General features: G+C 54.0%; 1 protein-coding gene and 1 pseudogene across 2 annotated transcripts in view; both read left to right on the forward strand.

Moving 5' to 3' along the window:
- The window catches only part of PPP1R37 (protein phosphatase 1 regulatory subunit 37), a 55156-nt gene that overhangs the window by 11462 nt on the left and 21760 nt on the right, over window positions 1-21934 (forward strand). The window lies entirely within an intron of this gene.
- The window catches only part of LOC134757688 (eukaryotic translation initiation factor 5A-1-like), a 32138-nt pseudogene continuing 10204 nt past the window's right edge, over window positions 1-21934 (forward strand).

Consider the following 21934-nt stretch of genomic DNA (forward strand, 5'->3'; position numbering starts at 1 on the left):
GGCTGCCAAAAGGTGAAAGCGAGCCGCAGGGAAGTGACTCTCTGCGGGGGTCATGCCTCCTGGTGGTGGTGATGGAGGTGATGGTACTCAAATTTCCCATTTATGGAGCGCTTAACAGGGCTAAGCTCTTTACATACATCGTTAATCTTGGAGGAGGAAACAGGCTCACAGAGGTGCCAAGGCCACACAGGTAGTAGAGGAGGAGCTGGGTTATAGCCCGGCAGCTTGAATGGTTCTGATCCTCTGTCCTGTTTCAGAAAGCCCCCAGGGCTCCACTGTAACTACAGGACAAAGTCCACACCCGTGGGCCTGGTGTGGGAGGCCTTTGCCACAGAACGCCCAGCCTCCTAGACACAGGCACCTCTGCCTAGCACGCCCCTCGCTAGTCACCTGCCCTTCCTGACCAATTCCCGTTACCCCTCCCACGCCTAGACACAGGCGCCTCTGCCCAGCACACCCCTCGATAGTCCCCTGCCCTTCCTGACCAACTCCCGTTACCCCTCCCGTGCTGCCTTCTGGGCAAGGCCTTCTCTAATCCCCGGACAAAGCTCTGCTCCGCTCGTCTGGGTTCCCATGGCGCCTCCTCGCTCTGTTGTTATTTGTTTGGGCCCATCTCCCCTCCCTGGACCAGTGCTGCAGAGGGCTGCATCCTGTCCATCTGGCTCCTGGGAGGGGTGGAACCACTGAACGCCTCCAGGAACCTTAAGGACTCCGGGCAAAGTGGGGTTGCTTATGAGCACCCAGGCCGGATGCCGCAAAGCCTTTGTAACCGAGGCACTGGGGCTCAGGACAGTCAGGGAGCATGGGGTGTGGGGAAGGAAGATTTCGTTCACTGAGTCCTTTTTTCCTGCATTCATTCCTTCATTCCTTGCCAACCAGCATCTATTTTGCCTCCACTTTGCTGTCCCCGCCATGCCAGGTGGAGGGGCCTCCCAATGGCTCTCCTGCTCCCTCTCCAACCCTCTCCCCACCTAGCAGCCACAGCATTCTTGAAAAAGCAGACTTTGCTATTCCTGTTTCACATCACACTTTGTGACCTCCCTGCTGCTTTTCCCTCTGATCTAGTGTCCCTGCAACAGGTTAGGAAGCCCAGGTATAACCTGGCTCCTGCCACCATCGCTGGCCACGACCAAGATCACCTTGCCATGCTCTTGCTGGGTTCAAGCCATTGTGGCTTCCTTTCAGTCCTAGAACACACAGGCAGCTCCCCACATCCTGTCCTGGAAGACCGGCCCCACCCACCCACACAGGTGGCTCTCACTAATCTTTCAGGTGCCAGCAAACCCTTCCTTCCTGGCCCTCCTAATGGGCTCCCCGTCAGGTGGCCAGCAATCTGCTTATCTGCGGGCCTGCTGATACTCTCGCCCTGGACTGGAAGCATCACTAGGCAGTGGTGGGTTGGGTTTGGTGCCACTGTATTCCCCAGTGCCCCAGACCACGTGGCACTGGGCCTGGCTCTGGGCAGGAGCGCAATATGGCAGGTGGAGAAGGAAGTGGCATGCAATGCTGGGTCTTAGTCCTTGCCATGAGCAGCTCAGACAGTCCCTACCCTCGCATAGTCCCTGGTCCAGAAAAGGAAGTGGGCAGAGAGGAGGAGGAGCTTTAGGGAGGGGAGTACTAAGCCTGCCTCTGGTATCCCCCCTGCCAGCCTGGTGGGAATGGCAGCGCAGGACTGGCAAACAGGCCCGTCTTTGCTGTTGACTTACTGGGGGTCATAGGCCAGGATGCTTGCTCTCTCTGTGGGGCAGGATGGTGCCCGGGGTCCTTTCCCACTGCACGTCAGTGTTTCCCATCTCTCCATGTAGGACATCGCACCATTTAGGGAGTGATTGGATCCCAGGACCTCCTCCCTGTCACGGGGTGGCAGGCAAGGTTCTGATAATTGATCTGCCTTGTACCTTTGTGGCAGGTGACCTAATTCCCCATTCCCTGTGACCCATGTGTCACAGGTGTCAGGGGCGACCGGCCACCCAGCCAAGCTTCCATGACTCCGTTCTCACTCCGTGTTCTGTAATCCCCTTCTGTCTTGGGCTTGGGATCCTTGCTTCCCGGCCCGGTTCCGCCTACTGTGATCACAATGAACAGTCAGTGTTCCGTTTCCCTGGAGGGCTGCCTTCCTTGCTGTGCCTGGACCTGTGTTCCCCGCTGGACAAGTCCCAGGGGGTCAGGGCCGGGGCTTTCTCGGTCCCTGCTGTGTCTCCTGCACAGCTCCAGGCACAGAGCAGGTGTTCAGTAAATGTTGCTCCATTAAAATGGAGTTGGGGCTGGTGCTGGCAGAGCCCAGGGACAGCGCCCTCATGGAGCCCGGCTTAGAGTGCCCAAGTCTGACAGTGGCCTGATCCTGTCTGGTCCTGGGGTGGAGCAGACACCAACAGGCGGGGCCATCTGACTGAATGTCCTCCCACCAGCTGTTAGGTCCAGGTGCTTGTGCTTACTGCCTTCCAGCGCAGTCAAAAGAATCCAGGGCTGGCACCAGCCCCTTCCTCATCTCAGGGGTAGAGGGGTAACCAGAGAGGGGCGGCACTTAGCCAAGGATGCCCTGGCACTTGGGTCCAGGCTCCTGCTGCTCTCCTCGGCCACCCCTCCAGCTGTTTTTTTTTTTTTTTTTTTTGAGATGGAGTTTTGCTCTTGTTGCCCAGGCTGGAGTACAGTGGCAGGATCTTGGCTTACTGAAACCTTTGCCTCCCAAGTTTAAGCGATTCTCCTGCCTCAGCCTCCCAAGTAGCTGGGATTACAGGCATGCGCCACCATGCCCAACTAATTTTTTTGTATTTTTAGTAGAGACAGCGTTTCACCATGTTGGCTGGGCTGATCTCGAACTCCTGACCTCAAATGATCCACCCGCCTCGGCCTCCCAAAGCTCTGGGATTACAGGCGTGAGCCACGGCTCCTGGCCTGTTTGTTTTGAGATAAGGTCTTCCTCTGTCGCCCAGGCTGGAGTGCAGTAGTGCAATCCTAGCTCACTGCAGCCTCCACCTCCCAGGCTCAAGTGATCCTCTTGCCTCAGCCTCCAGATTAGCTAGAACCACAGGCACAAGCCACCATGCCTGGCTGATTTTCTTATTTTTAATTGTTTTGTAGAGATGGGTTTGCACTGTGTTGCTCAGGCTTTGTTGTGCTTTTGATTTGCATTTCCTTATGGCTGATGATGTTGAGCATCTTTTTTTTTTTTTTTTTTTTGAGATGGAGTCTCGCTCTGTCACCCAGGCTGGAGTGCAGTGGCGTGATCTCGGCTCACTGCATGCTCCGCCTCCCAGATTCACGCCATTCTCCTGCCTCAGCCTCCCAAGTTGCTGAGACTACAGGCGCCCGCCACCACGCCCAGCTAATTTTTTGTGTTTTTAGTAGAGACGGGATTTCACCATGTTAGCCAGGATGGTCTCGATCTCCTGAACTCATGATCCGCCCACCTTGGCCTCCCAAAGTGCTGGGATTACAGGCGTGAGCCACCGCGCCCAGCTGATGTTGAGCATCTTTTTATGTGCTTGCTGAACACTTGTGTATCTTCTTTGGAGAAATGTCTTTTTAGTTCTTTTGCCCGTTTTTAAATTGAGCCGGCCGGGCACAGTGATTCATGCCTATAATCCCAGCACTTTGGGAGGCCGAAGAGTTCGCGACCAGGCTGGGCAACATAGCAAGACCCAGTCTCTATTAAAAAAAAGGGGAGCCAGGCGCAGTGGCTCACAATTGTAATCCTGGCACTTTGGGAAGCCAAGGTGGGCAGATCATTTGAGCCCAGGAGTTCGAGACCAGCCTGGACGACATGGTGAGACCCCATCTCTATAAAAAAATGTAAAAAATTAACCAAGCCTGGTGGCTCATGCCTGTAGTCCCAGCTACCTGGGAGGCTAATGTGGGAGGATTGCTTGAGCCCAGGAGGTCGAGGCTGCAATGAGCTGTGGTCTTGCCATTGGACTCCAGCCTAGGTGACAGAGGGAGACCCTGTCTCAAAAATAAATAAATAAATAAAAAATAAGTAAATGAATTGTTTGTCCCTTCATTATTGAGTTGTGAGAGTTCTATATACGTGTATCCCGGATGCAGGACTTCTCAGCTGAGCGATTTGCACCACCTGGGTTGTTCTCAGCGTGTAATGCCAGTGCATTTCCTTCCCGTCTCTTCTCTCTGGCTAGATTCACAGCCACAGCTAGATAAAAATAAAGCTGTGAGGATACTGTAGATACAGTTGAATATCCTGCTTCTGCACTTCATTTTTCCGTTTTTTTAGAAAGCATGATTTAAAGTACATCACTGGGCTGTTGTAATTCATTCTAGCCATTTCTGCATTGCTGAGCGTTTAGGTCCTTTCCAGTTTTCAGTTGCATAAATAATGCAGTGATGTTCGTCCTTGTCCATAAATCTTCATGCTCATCACACGGGTAGCCTTCTTAGAAAAAATTCTTAGAAGGTGATTTTACCAGGTCAAAGGGAAGGAACATTGGAAGTCTCAGATACTGGCTGTGCCCACATTGGACAGTGAGTGTTGAGGGCTAGGGTTCTGTCGTCATAGTCACCACCGTAGCTTTAGATTTTTTTCTGAGAGAGGGTCTCTCTCTTTTTTTCTGCTTTTGAGGTTTAAACCATGGCCAGAGACAGGGTCTCGATCTGTCCCTCAAGCTGGAGTGCAGTGGCGTGATCTTGGCTGACTGCAAACTCCACCTCCTAGGCTCAAGCCATTCTCCTGCCTCAGCCTCCCGAGTAGCTGGGATTATAGGCGCGCACCACCACGCCCGGCTAATTTTCGTATTTTTAGTAGAGACGGGGTTTCACTGTTGGCCAGGCTGGTCTCAAACTCCTGATCTCAGGTGATCTGCCTGCCTCAGCATCCCAAAGTGCTGGAATTGCAGGCGTGAGTCACTGCGCCTGGCCAGATTTTTTTTTTAATGATTGAATGAATACTATTTGCATGTGGGTGCCTTGATGTTAAGATGGTGTCTTGTTTTAGCAAGCGTTCTTTTGATTACTAGTTAACTTTGGTTTTGTTTGTTTGTTTTGTATTTTTGTGGGTTTTTTTTTTTAATGGAGTTTCACTCTTGTTGCCCAGGCTGGAGTGCAATGGCGCGATCTCAGGTCATCATAACTTCCGCCTCCCAGGTTCAAGCGATTCTCCTGCCACAGCCTCCCGAGTAGCTGGGATTACAGGCATGCACCACCACACCCGGCTAATTTTGTATGTTTTGTAGAGACAGGATTTCTCCATGTTGGTCAGGCTGGTCTGTAACTCCCGACCTCAGGTGATCCACCCGCCTTGGCCTCCCAAAGTCTGGGATGACAGGCGTGAACTACCGTGCCTGGCCTTTTTTGTTTTTTGTAGAGATGAGGTCTCGCTATGTTGCCCAGGATGGTCTCGAACTCCTGGCCTCAAGTGATCCTCCTGTCTTGGCCTCCCAAAGTGCTGGGATTACAGGCATGAGCCACTGCGCCCGACCTAACCTGTTTATTGTTAACATGTTACATGGTTCTGGGAATTAGTTCTTCATGCCCTTTGCCTATTTTTATTTTGGGACCTTTATAAGGACTCCTCTATTGAAGATAGATGTAATTTTATTGTGCAGATATATTTGTCCTCATTTATCATTTGCCTTGCAGGATAGGTGGGGGACAGGGGTGCAGGACACTAAAGAGAAGCACTTTCTCCTCTGCTATTTCACTGAGTCATCATAGCAAAGCCCCATGTCAGTGTGAACAGCTTGGGATGGAGAAACACAGGGCTGGGGCCCTCAGAGAGGGCAGAGGAGGCAGTGGCAGCCCAGGCCTTGGAGGCCCTGCAGTGTAGGAGAGAGGGTGCTTTAGTGGAGGCCCGGCCTGGGAAAAGGGTTAGCAGGTTACAGAGGGTCCACTGTAACCACAACTCCAGCCCCATTTGCTGAGCACCAGGCTGAGTGACTCGGTGAACCTGCTGGTGCCCCACATTTTTGCAGATAAGAAACTGCTACTTGGGGTCATTGGTCACTTGCTGAAGATGGCAGAAGCCAGGGCAGCCCTGCCTGGGCCCCTGGACACATCCAGCCCACCACAGCTATGGAGGCTCAGCAAGTCCCAGGAGCCTCAAGTTTCAGCAGGAGCCTGGACTCCCTCGTCTCCCACAGCCATGGCCACCACGTCGTCAGCACCCTCTGTATGAGGGTCCTGTATGTCATGTGCTGTTTCCTTCCAGTAGCTTCCTGACTCTTCAGGAATACTGTTCTTTGCCCTGAGGATCTGTCGCCCACCTGCATCTGCAGCCTCAGCTCTGCTGCCCCTCTGCTCTGTTGGAGGGTCCTCAGAACCGACTCTTCCCTCTGTCTGGAAGGATGGCCTGGACTTTTGTGTGGCTCCTGTTGGCTTATGGCCTCCTGTCCCCCTCCAATGTAAGCTTCTTGAGATGGGATGTCTGGCTGTTTTGTTCACCAGTGTAGCCTGGCACCTAGAATAGTGCCTGGCATAGAATAGACAACAATAAATATTTGAAGGAATTAATGAATTCCCTTTTTCTTTTTCTTTTTTTTTTTGGTTGAGACAGAGTCTTGCTCTGTCTCCCAGGTTGCAGTGCTGTGGCGTGGTCATGGCTCACTGCAGTCTAGATCTCCTGGGCCCAGGTGATCCTCCCGCCTCAGCCTTCTGAGTAGCTGGGACCACAGGCACATACCACCACACCTGGCTAATTTTTGGATTTTTTGTAGAGATGGGGTTTCCCTGTGTTGTCCAGGCTAGTCTTAAATTCCTGGGCTCAAGTGATCCTCCTGCCTTGGCCTCCCAGAGTGCTGGGATTACAGCCATGAGTCATTGCACCTGGCCACATTTCTTACTTTTACTCATCTTTTAGGTCTCAGTCGAAATGTTCTTTTCTCTTATGGGTCTTTTCTAACTATTCCTCCAAATCTGAATTTGTATCCCCTGTGTTTTTCCCTATAATATGCATTTTCTTCTTATAACTGGTAAATTTTTGGGTGATTTGTTTGCCTTCCTCACAGTCCTTGAGGGCAGGGACCAGCCGTGTTTTGTTCATGGCTGTCTGCCTAGCCCAGGTTGTTGCATAAAGAATGAATGAATGAAAATACGTTCATTAGTTCCCAAACAGACCTCTGAGGGTTGGTGGCATTACCCTCTTGTTATGAAGGAGGAAGGTGAGGGTGGGCAGTAAGAAATTCCAAGCACCTGGTTTCCATCACTGGAGCCTTTGCTGGACCAGTAAACAGCTTACAGTTTCTAAAATTCCAATCTAAAGCACTCCCAAAGCCTCTGAATTCAGATGGCCATCTGGTACCCATGACCAGAAGCCTGAGGCAGGTGGCCCGAAATAGCCTGCCTGGTTCTGGCAGGACTGAATGTCTACCGATGAGCGCTGGGCTTTCCTCAGAGGCCCCCTTTCCCGAGCCTGGCCCTGTCACCTACTGAGGACTTGGGTGGGTGGCAGTGCTAGGAAGCATTGAGCCACTAAATGACTCAGCAAACCCTTGTCAAGCACCTCGGTGCCCCCAGCTCTGCTGAGTCCTCTGCTGGATTGTCTTGCCTGTATGCTTCATTTGACCCTGACAGTGATCTTCAGTTCCCCGAGGCTCCAAGAGCTCTGTCTCCTCTGAGCCTTTGCACATGCTGTTCTGTCTGTTGCAACACTCTTCTCCCTCCCTTCTGCTTTTTAATTATTATTATTATTATTATTATTATTATTATTTTTAATTGAGACAGAGTCTTACTCTGTCTCCCAGGCTGGAGTGCAGTGGTGCAATCTCGGCTCACCACAACTTCTGCCTCCCGGGTTCAAGCGATTCTCCAGCCACAGCCTCCTGAGTAGCTGGGATTACAAGTGCGCACCACCACGCCCAGCTAACTTTTGTATTTTTTTAGTAGAGACAAGGTTTTGCCTTGTTGGCCAGGCTAGTCTAGAATCCCGACCTCAGGTGATCCGCCTGCCTCGATCTCCCAAAGTACTGGGATTACAGGCATGGGCCACCTTGCCCAGCCCATTTATTTTCTTGGCATATGGAATATGTATGTAATGTACATGTAAGTTGTTGAAGTGTAATATGTTGAAGACCTGTGAGCCTCCCTCCTAATTTCAGAGTGAGAACATTGCCATTAACTCACCTCTGCCTGTGGGTGGGTGGAGGGAGCCCACTGTCCTGACTGTTGTCATTGTCATTCTGTGTTTTTTATTTTTTGCGGGGGGAGGGGGTGGATGGGTGAGGGACAGGTGTGTCAGGTTCAATAAAAAGGGAAAGGGTCATCAGGTGGCCTTTTTAAAAGTTTTATCAACCATGTCTGCATGCTGAAAAGCATGGTGTTTCGTTCTGCCTGTTTTTGAGTTTCATAAACATGGTATTGTGAGGAAATTCCTGGGTCTTGGTTTTTCTTTTCTTTCTTTTTTTTTTTCTTTTGAGACAGTCTCGCTCTGTCGTCCAGGCTGGAGGGCAGTGGCATAATCTTGGCTCACTACAACCTCTGCATCCTGAATTCAGGCGATTCTCCTGCCTCAGCCTCCCAAATAGCTGGGATTACAGGCTCCCGCCACCACACCTGGCTAACTTTTTTGTATTTTTAGTAGAGACAGGGTTTCACCATGTCGGTCAGGCTGGTCTCGAACTCCTGACCTCAAGTGATCTGCCCGCCTCGGCCTCCCAAAGTGCTGGGATTACAGGCACGGATTCCTTCTGATACATTTCACCTGGAGTGCTGGGATTACAGGCGTGGGATTACCTTCTGATACATTTCACCTGGGGCGTGAGCAAGACTTTCGCTAGAGTCTGGAGCTAGGAGCAGAATGGCTGGTCATAGTTGATGAGTACATTTGGCTTCTCAAGGTAATGCCAATCTTTCTGAAGTGGCTCTCGCCACCTTTTACCTGACTGACTCCTGCTTGTTCTCCACGAGTCTCCTTCCTGGCTGTCTTTCCTTCAGCACCTACTTAGGGGAGCAGCAGCTGTGTGCCTAGTGTAGTTATGTTCTGGGGGGCAATGCGAACAAGACTCACAGTCCCTGCCCTCCAGTGGCCAGTGGTGTTAGATGGTCCCTCTTTCAGGACGCCCCCAACCCCAAGTCTGGGTTAGGGGTTTCCTTTGCCCCAGCTCTACCTGCTCTGGCTTGTCACTGTCTAGGGATGGGTCTGCCTTCCCAACTGGACCAGGACTCCTGTGTGGACAGAGACCAGGATTAGGGTTGTCTTGGATGCTGTTTCCAGCATGACCCTGCCCGGGGCACAGAGCAGGTGCTGGGTGAAGCAGGTGCTGGGTGAAGCAGGTGCTGGGTGAAGCAGGTACTGTTGAGCTTGAGGCAGTTGGGGTCAAGAGGAAGAAATGGATTCTAGTATCCAGGACTTTCTGGAGTAGGACCTGGACCCCAAGGCCATGTGAGCCCAAAGCCTCATGCTTTCCCTAATGCCTGAGTGTTCAAGATTCCTTTACCTGTGCTGGGCTCTGTGGCAGAGGGAAGGGTCACAGCTCCAGCCCTCAACAGCTTAGAGAAGAGTCAGTGCCTAACTACTCACCCCTTCCATAGTGTGCAGGGCTGGGGATGTGCGGCCGGCAGGGTCCTCACAGAGAAATGTGAGGCCCACCCGGCCCTCTGGGAGCTCAAGTGTTGGCGTGTCTTTTCTGAAGAGGGTGAGGGCAGGAAGATGTGCATTATCCTTGGAAAAAAAGTAGAAAAGGCCAGCCTTCTCACACAGTGCCAGAGCAGTTAGGGCTGTGTGGGGGCCACCGTGGGCCTGTAGATTCGTAACAGGAATCATAATAGCTAGCGTTGGTGGAACACCCACTGGGTGCCCCACATGGCGTTGAGCCCTCCGTGCATCAGCTGGTTTTATCCCATCCATATCCCACGAGGTAGGTGGAATTGCTGCCCCATTTTACCAATGAAGGAGAGATCCAGCTCCTCACAGCTAGTCAGTGGCAAATCTGAACTTCACTCCTGGCAGCCAGAGCCCAGCCCCTGCCCTGCACGATGGTAGCAGAGCCTGTCTGCAGGCGCCAGGCATTCAGAGAGCTTTGCCTCCTGTCCTCTTGACTCTTCATGGCAAAGCTGGAAATGGGGAGACTGAGGAACAGAGTTACTTGGCCCCAGTGCTGCCTCTGATTTGAGGAGGCAGGGTCAGCCCTGGGCCATCGCTGCCTTTGTCCCTGAGTCTGCGTTCCCCTCCACCCCGCGAGCTCCCTCAGAGAGTTCTCTCCGCCCCCTCACCACTCTTGGTGATTATTTATCCCCAGGTCTTCACTTTGGCACCATCAGGGGCCCAGCCCTGGGTAAATATTTGTCTCAGGGCAGACAGGAGTGGGTGTGGTCAGTGTTTCGGAGCCCAGGGGCAGGTGGAGGCAGCAGGTGGGGTGGTGATTGGGGGCCCCTGGCTGGAGCTGGTGGCTCTGCTTGCTCTTTGCTCATCCAGCGTCCACTCTCCCGGGGGCTGCTGAGGCGTTGGCCTCTGCAATAACAGGGGCTTCCGTTTGCGACGCGCCAGCCCCACACTAGACGCTTTACACAAGAGAGTTCAGTGGCTGCTTTTAGAAGTCTTTGTGTGTCAGTCTCAGTCTCATTGGCTCCATTTTGCAGATGAGGAGACTCAGCCATGAAGGGTCGAGAGCCATTGCCTGTGTCAACTGGGGTCTGTTGAGTTATCAGGGCCAGAATCCACCTGGGGCCACAGGAGGTGAATGAGGGTGTTCATTGGATGGAGGCCAGGCTTTGCCTGTTCCCAGGGGTCCTGAAAGCTGGCAGGAACCAGGTCTGCCACCTGCTCTCTGGAACACATGCACTCCTTGTTCCTCTTTCTCTCTTCAGAACTTCTTCCACTAGGCTGGCCATGGACCACACAAGCCCAGCCCTCCTGGTGTCTGGAACAGGACCACCCAGTCCAGCCCCCTGACCCGGGCAGCTCATGCAGGCTTAGCTAGGACCCCACATCCTCCCTGTCAAATGGGCGGTAGAGGGCCAGCCCACACTTGTTGGGGTGGAGGGCAGTTTTTAGAGAAGGAGGCTCTGCAGACACCCCAAATAGGCACCCCCAAATACAAGGTCTGACTGCAAAGGCCATGCCCTCACTAGGCTGCTGTTACATGTGTTTAGAAGGTGCATTCACAGGCTGGGCATAGTGGCTCACACCTATACTTCCAGCACTTTGGGAGGCCGAGGCAGGAGGATCACTTGAGGCCAGGAGTTCAAGACAACCCTGGGCAACAAGTGAGACCCCCCCCATCTCCACAAAATATAAAAAATTAAATTTTCAGAAGGTGCATTCACATCACAAGGCAGAAAGTCACTAGTGTCCTCAGATGTGTACATCCCTTTGGGAAGCTCCTTCCAGCTGGGGGGCTTATGGAGGCCATAAAGGAACCCCCTAACTCCCCCTACACATCCCAGCAGAAAGCCCTGGGCTAGGGGACAGTCTTGGGCACTTGTGTTCTGAGAGTGTTATTAGTCTCCACCACAGGATTGGTTGTGTTTTCTTAGTGGTTCAGGCATGCATTCAGTGAGTATTGAGCTCAGTGCCCAGTCCTGTACTGGGGACACAGCAGTGGCAAGGCAAGCCCGGCCCTGCCTTCCAGGCTTATTGTCCAGAGAGAGGGAGGTGTGGGAAACAAGTTGGCCAACCAGCAGACAGCACCACTGCAGATTGAGAGAAGGGTCTGGAAGGAAATAAACCAAGGCTGGAACAGAGGAGACAGTGGCGAGGCTGGTGGGTAGGTACCTGGCTTGGGTCAGGATATTGAACGCCTTAAACTCTTGGGTGAGGCATGGGGTCCACCAGCCAGATGAAGTGGGCTTTGAAGTCAGGCCTGCCTGTGCCGTGTGTCCTTGGCACATGCTCCATCTCCCTGCGCCTCAGTTTCCTCCTTTGGAAAGGATGGGGGAGGGACAGCTGTACCCCAAACTGTGGCATGAACAGAAAGGTCAAGGGTTTGGCTAAGAGTGAGGATTGTGGAGCCATAGACTGCTCAGGCTCGAATCCCAGCTCTGACTTTTACTGATTCTGTGGCCTCAGTTTCCCCATTTGAAATGGGGATAATAAACCCTACCTATCTTAGGGTTGTTGAAGACAGTAAATGAGGTAGTATATGTAAGTGCTTGCCATTGCTCGTAATAATTATTTATCGTTAAAAGTTGCGGCCAGGCGCAGTGGCTCACATCTATAATCCCAGCACTTTGGGAGGCCGAGGCGGGTGGATCATCTGAGGTCAGGAGTTGGAGACCAGCCTGGCCAACATGGTGAAACCCCGTCTCTGCTAAAAATACAAAATTAGCCTGGTGTGGTGGCGGGTGCCTATAATCCCAGCTACTCGGGAGGCTGAGGGAGGAGAATTGTGTGAACCCAGGAAGCGGAAGTTGCAGTGAGCTGAGATTGTGCCACTGCACTCCAGCCTGGGTGACAAGAGTGAGACTCTGTCTCAAAAAAAAAAAAAGTTGTGTGTCACATGGGGGGACTCGGGTGCTTAGCACACTGTTTGACTGGGGACCCAGGGATTAAGGCCTTGACTTCCCCTTTCATCCAAGCCTGCCATTGACCTTACATGCAGCTGCTGTGTGTGAGGTGCTGTGGCATGAGGGAAGGTGCACCCAATCTGCCTTGTTCCTTCCGTCCCAAGAGACTTGGAAAGCCATGAGTGTGTTCTGACCGCATCTGTTTCTGTAACAGGATCTTCAGCTGTGGCAGGCAGCTGGGAAGGTCAGGACGAGGGGAAGGGAAGGCAGGCCTGTGGCACCTGCCATCTGTGCCCTTCACTGGAGTGGGCAGGCCTTGCCCACATCCCTGCCTGAGGCCTGGGGTCTGGAGGCCTGGCTCCCTGTTGGTTATGTAAGCCCAGCCCGCCCCCTGCAGCTGGCCATCCTGCAGCATGTGGCCACGGTACCCGCTGGCTGAATGGTGGTGCCTCCCTGCCGGGAAGGGCAGAGAAGAGCCCCTCTCACCCAGGAAACTGCAGGACTCACAGCCTCTCAGCAGGCCTGAGGAGGGCACGGGGGTCTGAGAGGGAAGGACCGGCCATCCCAGCCTCCCCTGAGCAGGCTAACTTTCCAGGACGCATTGCGGGCTCCCTTCCCTCCAGCCCGTGGTTCTCTGGGGAGAAGGGAAGAGTGGACGTTGTCTTCATTTCCCAGAGTGAGTCGGTGCATTCGTTCATTCATAGACTCACAGCGACGTCCCTAGACTCAGGGAGCCCTTGGTCTAGGACAGAAAACGAGCAAGTAGATCCTTAGAGATTGGGATGTGTCCAGTGAGGAGGCAGAGTGTTGCCTGGGTGTGGTGTGGGGGATGGGGATGGGGGTGCTGCTACAGAAAGGGGTCAGGAGAGGCTTCTCAGAGGAGGTGACTTTTTTTTTTTTGAAACAGAGTTTCGCTCTTTTTGCCCAGGCTGGAGTGCAGTGGCACGATCTTGGCTCACTGCAGCCTCCATCCCCAGCTCAAGCGATTCTCCTGTCTCAGCCTCCCAAGTATCTGGGACTACAGGCACATGTCACCACACCCGGCTAATTTTTGTATTTTTAGTAGAGATGGGGTTTCACCATATTGGTCAGGCTGGTCTCGAACTCCTGACCTCAAGTGATGTACCCGCCTCAGCCTCCCAAAGTGCTGGGATTACAGGTGTGAGCCATCGCGCCTGGCCAGGAGGTGACTTTCGAATTGAGATCTGAATGGCAAGTCAGCTGCGGGTTAAGCTGCAGGAGGAGAGGGAAGCTGTCAGAGGGAGGGAAGAGCAGTGGCAGACCGGGAGGCGGGAACAAACCACAAAGCCTGTAGAGTGGCTGAGGAGGCGTGGGCGAGCCAAGGGTGAGCCCCGGCGGAGGGCTGGCATCAGGGGGCCTTGTCCTGAGCTGAGGAGTTGAGGTTTTACTCTCAGTGCAGGGACAGGCGGTGCCGAGTGAAAGCCTGTGGCAGCAACCAGCCCGCTCCTCGGCACGGTCTCCTAAGCTAATTATGCGCCTGCTTTGGGTCTGAATGGTGGGGACTGCACAGGACGTGGGTTTTCCTTCTACGGTGGGAGGTGATCTCAGGGAGTCTCCCTGCAGGTCCCCACCAGGTCTTCTGTGTGCCTACCATGGGCATGCAGTTCTGAAGCGCTGACTGGTGGTGGGAAACCTAGCCTGGAGATTGTCCCAGCCGTCCCACCCAAGGCAGGGACAGGCCAGTGGGGCTACCCGAGCAAAGGCTTAGGGCAGCTGGTAGACCGGGCTGCAAGAATGAGGCCGTGGAGTTAGTCTTAGAGCAGCACCTGGCAGGAGGCTGGCTCCGTAAGCCAGTGCTCGTCCTTGGTATTGTTGACTCAGTGGCTCAGCTGATGAGCCCGAGGCTGCTGGGGAAGGTGTCCTCCTCAGCCTTACAGCTCCATCCCCCGTGTGATCTGCGTTTCTCAGGCCTCTGGGTTACTGAGAGGCTGTTGGGGGTGGAGGTGCCCGGCGGTTGTTCACTGAGAAGAAGAACTCACCACCAGCGTCCCTTCATTTTTCCCAAGGAGTCACAGGCAGAGGTTTTTCCGAACAGGCTCAGCAGCCAGAAGTCCCCGCCTGGGCTTCCAACTGCCTACAGAGGTAGCTGCAGCCCTCCCCTCAGGCTGGCCTGTGTCACTGCCCTATTCTATGTCCAGACCTCCCGGCACCCAGCCGCTGTCCCCATGAGTGCCCAGGGGAGCTCCCAGTTTAGCAGGGGGAGAGGGTCCCCCAGTGCAGAGTGGGTGGGAAGCCCGGGGCCTGTGACCTGTGTCACAGGGCATCTGAGGATGTTGTTCCTGGAAGGCAAGTGTGTGGCCACGGAGCTGACTTTGGGCTCTCATTTAGGAGGCTGACTCTGAAGGTCACAGTGGCTCAGCAGTGAAAGAGGAGGATCCCCACAGTGTGTGGCCTGTGTGGTCACTCAGGGATGTGACCTCTCTGACCCTCCTCTTCTTTGTCTTGGGTTGGGGGTCCTGGCCATATCCCCTTCCCAGGGATGTGCTAAGGTTTCAGGGAGCTTGGGTACATAAAGGGGCTTGCCTGAGATAACTGCGTAGTAAATGACAGCTGTCGGTGGACTCCCTGCCGAACGTTGGGACACCACAGTTACGGACTTGTGCCAGGAGCCCAGCTTCCTGCCACCCCTCACCGTGTGCCTCAGAGTTCTCCTTTGACAGCCCTCCATCTGGCTGTCCTGTCCCTCGGGGGTGGGCATGAGGCCCAAGTTCCTTCCTTCCTTTAGCCCGCGTTCACTGAGCACCTGCTGGCCGGGCCCCAGGGAGCCACCCAGGTGGCTGCCTCCACAGCTGGGCTGGGCTTTATAACTAATTCTGTCGTGAGAGACTGGCCTTGGTGCCAGACCTGCCTCCCGGCCCACCTGCCGCCTGTGGGCTCCTTGGGAGCCACCGCCTCTGAGCAGCTGCTGCTTTTTTTTTTTCTCATTTAACTTTTTGTTTTGTTTTTTGGTTTTTGAGACGGAGTCTCATTCTCTGTCACTCATGCTGGAGTGCAGTGGTGTGATCTCACTCACTGCAGCCTCCACCTCCTGGGTTCAAGCGATTCTCCTGCCCCAGCCTCCCGAGTAGCTGGGATTACAGGCATGTGCCACAACACCCGTCTAATTTTTTTTTTTTTTGAGACAGAGTCTTGTTCTCTGTCACCCAGGCTGGAGTGCAGTGACACGATCTCAGCTCACTGCAGCCTCTGCTTCCCAGGTTCAAGTGATTCTCCTGCCTCAGCCTCCTGAGTAGCTGGGATTACAGGCATGTGTCACCATACCTGGCTAATTTTTGTATTTTGTAGAGACGGGGTTTTGCCCTGTTGGCCCGGCTGGTGTCGAACTCCTGACCTCAGGTGATCTGCCCACCTTGGCCTCCCAAAGTGCTGGGATCACAGGCATGAGCCACGGTGCCTGGCCCGTTTAACTGTGTTTTGATGGACATTTTCAGACACAAGAAAGTAGGAGTATAATGAGTTTGATGGACCGACCCACTTTCTGGCTTCAGAATTGATGACTACATGGCCAATCTGTTCCCGCCTATCTCCATGCCACTCTCACCTGCATTATTTTGCAGCAGCTCTAAGATAGCTATCATTTTACCTATACATTGCTTGTGAAACAGTGGGAATACTCAGCCCCAAGCCGGCACCCTCTGTTCTCCACTGTCATCTGCCCCAGGCCCAGGATCAGACCACTGGGAAAGTGGCCAGGTAGGGCTGTGCTCTCTTGTGGCTCTGCACACATGAGAGGTGGCTGGGTGTGGTGCTCAGAGAAGAGCCAGCTCCACCCCCCAGCACCCCGCACAACCTTCCTGTTTGAAGGAGGCCGCCGCCCCAGGAGGGGCTTTAGGGGCTGCCAGGAAGCCCAGAGAAGGGCCTGGGGTCCCTCTTTGTTCCTGGTTCCCGGCTGCTTCACTGGCTACTCCATCTCTGTGTTCATTTGCTTTTAAATGATGAGCACAGATTTTTTATTTTCCCCCCTTCTTTTTTTTTTTTTTGAGACGGAGTCTCACTCTGTCGCCCAGGCTGGAGTGCAGTGGCGCAATCTCTGCTTACTGCAAGCTCCTCCTCCCAGGTTCACGCCATTCTCCTGCCTCAGCCTCCCAAGTAGCTGGGACTACAGGCGCCCGCCACCACGCCCGACTAATGTTTTGTATTTTTAGTAGAGACAAGGTTTCACTGTGTTAGCCAGGATGGTCTCGATCTCCTGACCTTGTGATCCGCCCACCTCAGCCTCCCAAAGTGCTGGGATTGGAGGCGTGAGCCACTGCACCCGGCTTTCCCCGCTTCTTGCATAAAGGGTAGCATTCATGAGCATACCGTTCTGCACCTTGCTTTTTTCATTTGTGTCTTGAAACCTGTTCCCTGCTGGCTAAGAGAGCGCACACTCATTCTCTGTGGCGGCAGGGCTCCACTGCGTGGATGAACTCTGGGGAGCTAGCCGGTCCCTGCTGGTGGATATTGTGGTTGGTTCCGGTTCTGCATTCGCAAGCTGCTGCAGTGACTGTCCTTACATGTATGATTTTTCATCTTTGCAAGTATGTCTGTAGGATTAATCTCCAGGTGTGTAATTGCTAATCAAAGGGTATATGCATGTGTACTTTTTTTTGAGATGGAGTCTCGCTCTGTTGCCCAGGCTGGAGTGCAGTGGCGCTGTCTCATTGCAACATCCGCCTCCCAGGTTCAAGCGATTCTCCTCCCAAGTAGCTGGGATTATAGGCACCCGCTACCACACCTGGCTAATTTTTGTATTTTTAGTAGAGACGGGGGTTTCACCATGTTGGCCAGGCTGGTCTCCAACTCCTGACCTCAGGTGATCCACCTGCCTCAGCCTTGGCCTCTCAAAGTGTTGGGATTACAGGCATGACCCACTGTGCCCCGCACATTTGTACTTTTGACTGGTCTTGCCAAATTGCCTTTGAGAGGGAACCATGTCCTTGGTCAGGTCCTTTCTCATCTCTAAGCCTCCTCTGGAAAGTTGGGGAGATAATTTCTATTTCTCAGGGCCGTTAGGAAGTGGAAACAAGATCGAGTTTGTCAATCGCTTAGTTTTGGGAGTGGGCGCAAAGTTACGGCTCCACTGGTAAAGCGCGGTAGAAGGGCCCCAAGCAGTGTTTGTTCTCTTCCCCCATGCCTCTCTGCTGAGTGCAACTGGGGATTGTAGGAGTGGTGGGAGAGCGTGGGGATGATTACTGTTGGGAAATGCATGGCAGTGGCTGGAAGAGGGGGTCAGAAGCACAGACCTGCATTCACACTCACACTCTGGAATGAGGGACTTTCCTCCTCAGGGCATCTGTCTCCCTGCCATGGGAGGCAGTGCGTGTGTCAGCCATGGCCCTCGGCTGTAAGCCCAGAAACAGACCCCTGCAGGATTTGTAGCAAGGGAATGTGTGGGGAGGATGTCACCAGGCAGGAGGACAGCTGGGCCCTCGCATGGGCGGGATTGAGGCCACTGGATTCCCTAGGTAGGGAGCTCCCCAAATACACGAAGAAGGTTAGAGGCAGGAAGAGCCTTTTCTACCCAGGAAACCTGACCAGTGCCACGCAGTGAATATACAGGGTCCTCACGCAAGGACCTGAGAGGTGTGTAGGCAGCTATGTGCAGTGTATACAGGGAGTCCAGGGGCTGGTGTGAGCCCTGCTCTTGAGGGGCCTCTGGATGCCCGCGGTGGGGTGCTGGGGCCTCCACGGGCGTCATTCTGTGGTTGCTCCAGGATTGGACTTAGAGATCTGGGTTTGACTACATATCAGGCTGCCCTGGGGCCCCCTTCAGTAAAGATACTCCCCTGAGAAATACCTGCCCTTGGGAAGCCCACTGCATTGGGCTTACATGACTGATCAGACTCTGATTCTGTGTGGAGCAGCCTGGGGAAGGGCTTGGAGGCGGGAGTGAGGATGGTCTCCACGTGGGCAGTGTAGACGTGTGGTTTTGCAGGGATAGAGACGTGCAGCAGCGCATCCGCAGAGGTAGCGAGGCCTTGGGGGTGTGGGGTTCCCACGGAAAGCTCTGTGGGTGCTCTTCTGCCTCCTCCTCCCTATTTCAGGCCCCAGGAGGCCTTGTGTGGTTCTGTCCCTCCCCTGCCCCCCAACTGAGGCCGTGGCATTGTGGGAGCAGAGGACGGAACTGGACACCTAGTGAAGGTGCGTAGAAGGCATTTGCCCCAGGCTGGCTCTGGGCTGAGCACACCCATTGGTGACCTCATCACGTGCACACCTTCGCTGCCTGAGTGCAGGGCACCCAAAAGCCTGCCATAGACAAGAAGAGACCTTCCCTGAGTTCACCCAGCTGGCCCTGTCTGAGCTGGGGACTCACACCTGTGCTGACTCCAGAGACCCACCCCAGCCCCACCTTCCTGTTCCTTCAGTCAACACATATTTATTGAGCACTTACTGTGTGCCCAGTAAAGACCCTTCTGGGGATATTTCAGTTAACGAAAGGGGTAAGAGTTCTCCCCTCATTATAGCATAAATGCACAGATCAGTACGCTTCCTGCTGGGTCATGAGAAGTGCCACCTAGAGAAGGAAGCAGGGATTCATAGTGATAAAGGGGCTGACTTTTTGGAGGGTGGCCAGGGAAGGCCTTTGAGGAGGTGACTTGGGAGTGAAGACCTGCAGGCAGGGAGGGAAGGAGCCGTTGGGGTGTGAGGAAGAGGGGTGCTCTGGGCAGGGGGTAACAGGTGCAAAGACCCTGAGGCACTGTGTCCAGATGGCTCTGCCACTGGCGAGGATCAGGACCTCAATGACTGTAGCAGCCCCTCCCCAGCACCCCCAAGTGAGGTCTGGCCATGCAGCTCTCCCATGTGCATGCTTTGCCTCCCATGCTCCATAAGCAGGACCTTGATCCCTCCAGCCTCCTTGCTGACCCCTCTCGTCTCACACTCCAGGTCCCGATCTGTGCAGCTCACTGCCAGATGCATCAGGCAGCCTCCTGCACCTGCACTTTCTTCACAAAGTTCCCTCTGCCAGAGACGCCTTTTGCATCTTTGTCATCTCTGAGACTTTTCCAGATGCCTCCCGCTGCAGCTGATCCCAGCCTGGCCATCCTCCCCGCCTCCATGTCCCCTCCCTCCCTCCCTCCCTCCATCATAGCCTTGATGCTGTTCTGCCACTGCCCCTGGATTTGTCTCACTGATTGTGCAGAAGGCTCTGGGACAGAGCTGGCTTGTGGGGGATTGGGCCACTGCCTATTGGAGGCATTTGGGGGCTGTCCCAGGGGTGAGTGCACCCCAGGCTGGACCAGGTGCCCACACCTCTCCCGCCCAGCACTGGCACCTGTGAAGGGCCTCTGGAGGCTGGGTCTTCCTGCAGGCACCAGGAAGAAACCTACGAGCGCATCCTTGCTGAGGGCAGGACCCGCTCTCCACATCCTGGAAACCCAGCAGAGAAAGACAGTCTCTCTGGCAGCCTCCCTGTCTTGAAGTTCGAGAAGGCTGCATTTCTAGGCTCCCACAACCTGTCTGTCCGGTTTGAAGCCGGGGCCTGAGGGCTTCAGGGTACTGATGCAGGACAGACAGCTCTGGTTCAAACCTCCCTCTGTCCGCTCCCACAGGTGTGGCCTCAGAAGACCATTCCCTCTGTAGCGTGGTAGAGGCTGGAAATTCTACTCTGCAGGATTATGATGCGGATTAAATGCAGTAATCGAGTGTTTGGCAGAGTGCCTGGTAGGGAAGGGGTTCAGTAAAGAGCTGCTTGCACCATTCTGTGCAGGGAATGCTTTAGGGCATGTTTTAGAATTTTAGAGCGTGTTTCACTACATGAGTAGCTTCTTGCAGCTTTGAGGCCCTGGCATCCCTCTCCCCTGCCTGTAGGCTTCCTTGTTCACTGGGCCAAGTCCCCACAGTAATCTTCCTAAGCATGGAGTAGACCGGGCCCTTCCTGGCCAGAACATCCCCATCTACCTTCAGGGTCTACTGCAGTGGCCAGATGTGAGCTTCTCCTCTGTCTGCTCACTCACCTTCTCCGTGCGTGTCTTGGCCCCTTCTCTGTGCCTGGCCCCATGTGGAGCAATGTTGGGGTAACAGTGTGGACCACAGACCACCCCATGCTGTCTTCCTAGGACTCATAGTCCAGTGGGGGAGACACACAGGTCTCCAGATGGTGACAACTCAGAGGGGACAGGGCCGAGACAGGGAGCCCAGAGGGTGGGGCCTGACCTACCGTGGGGATCAGGGAGGGCTTCCTGGAGAAGGCATCCCTAAGCTGAGAATTGAAGAAGTAGTAAGCAATGAGAGCATGTACCGTGTAATGTGTAAAGGGGAGGGAGAATGTGAGGTGCTGGGAAGCACCGGGCCCTTCGGGGGACGGGAAGAATTTGGGGTGTGGCCAGAGCACAGTGCCCCATGAGTGGAGAGGTCCAGATTGTCTATTTTTGTTTTCTTTTTTTTCCCCCAGTGATCCTAGAAATCCTCCCAAGAGAGGTCCAGATTTTTTGACAAGGCTAAAAGGCGGCCCCTGAGACCTGACTCTACCTGTCTGCCTGGCCTTTCCTCAGTCCAGTGCGTGCACGGCCCCCTCCTCGCTCTCACACATCATCTGTGTGCTCCTTCCCTGCCAGACAAGAACCCCTGGAGGGCAGGGACCAGTTCAGAGCCATCCCTGTCTCCCCAGTGCCAGCAAAGAGCTTGGCCTGAGTAGGTTTTGGGGACTGGGCCTGGTGGCTCACACCTGTAATCCCAACATTTTGGGAGGCTGGGGCAGGAGGATCACCTGAGCCCAGGAGTTCAAGACCAACCTGTACAACATACTGAGACCCGGTCTCTACATAAAAAGAGAAAAAAAAAAACTAGCTAAGCATGGTAGGGCGTGCCTGTAGTCTCAGCTACTTGGGAGGTTGAGGTGGGAGGGTCACTTGAGCCCAGGAGTGCAAGGCTGCAGTGAGCTATGATTGAGCCGCTGAACTCCAGCCTGGGCGACAGATGGGGACCCCCCAAAAAATAGGTTTTGGGAAATGTTTACCAGATGAGAGGCAAGACGGAATTCTCCTAAATTCAAAGCCTGAGGCAGAATGGTTGAAGCAAAAAGAGGAGATTTGTTGTCTTATGGATCTGAAGGGTCCTGAATAGTGTGGTGTCAGGCACAATATCTCTTTATCAAACAATATCTCTTTAATCTCTGAGCTTGGCCGGGCACAGTGGCTCACGTCTGTAATCCCAGCACTTTGGGAGGCCGAGGCAGGCGGATCATGAGGTCAAGAGATGGAGACCATCCTGGCCAACATGGTGAAACCGCGTCTCTACTAAAAATATAAAAATTAGTCGGGTGTGGTGGCGCGTGCCTGTAGTCCCAGCTACTCAGGAGGCTGAGGCAGGAGAATTGCTTGAACCTGGGAGGCAGAGGTTGCAGTGAGCCAAGATCACACCACTGCACTCCAGCCTGGCGACAGCGAGACTCCATCTAAAAAATAAAATATCTGAGCTTGGCTTTCCTCTGAGCTGGCTTCATTCGCGGAAGGCTGTTCCCTCCTGATGGGTGCAGGGATGGCTGCCAGTAGCTCTAGAAATGGGATGCAGTCTTAACCACCCTAGTGGGAAGAGAGCTCCTCTT

Source organism: Gorilla gorilla, chromosome 20 (genome assembly GCF_029281585.2).
Source record: "Gorilla gorilla gorilla isolate KB3781 chromosome 20, NHGRI_mGorGor1-v2.1_pri, whole genome shotgun sequence".
Lineage (NCBI taxonomy): Eukaryota > Metazoa > Chordata > Mammalia > Primates > Hominidae > Gorilla > Gorilla gorilla.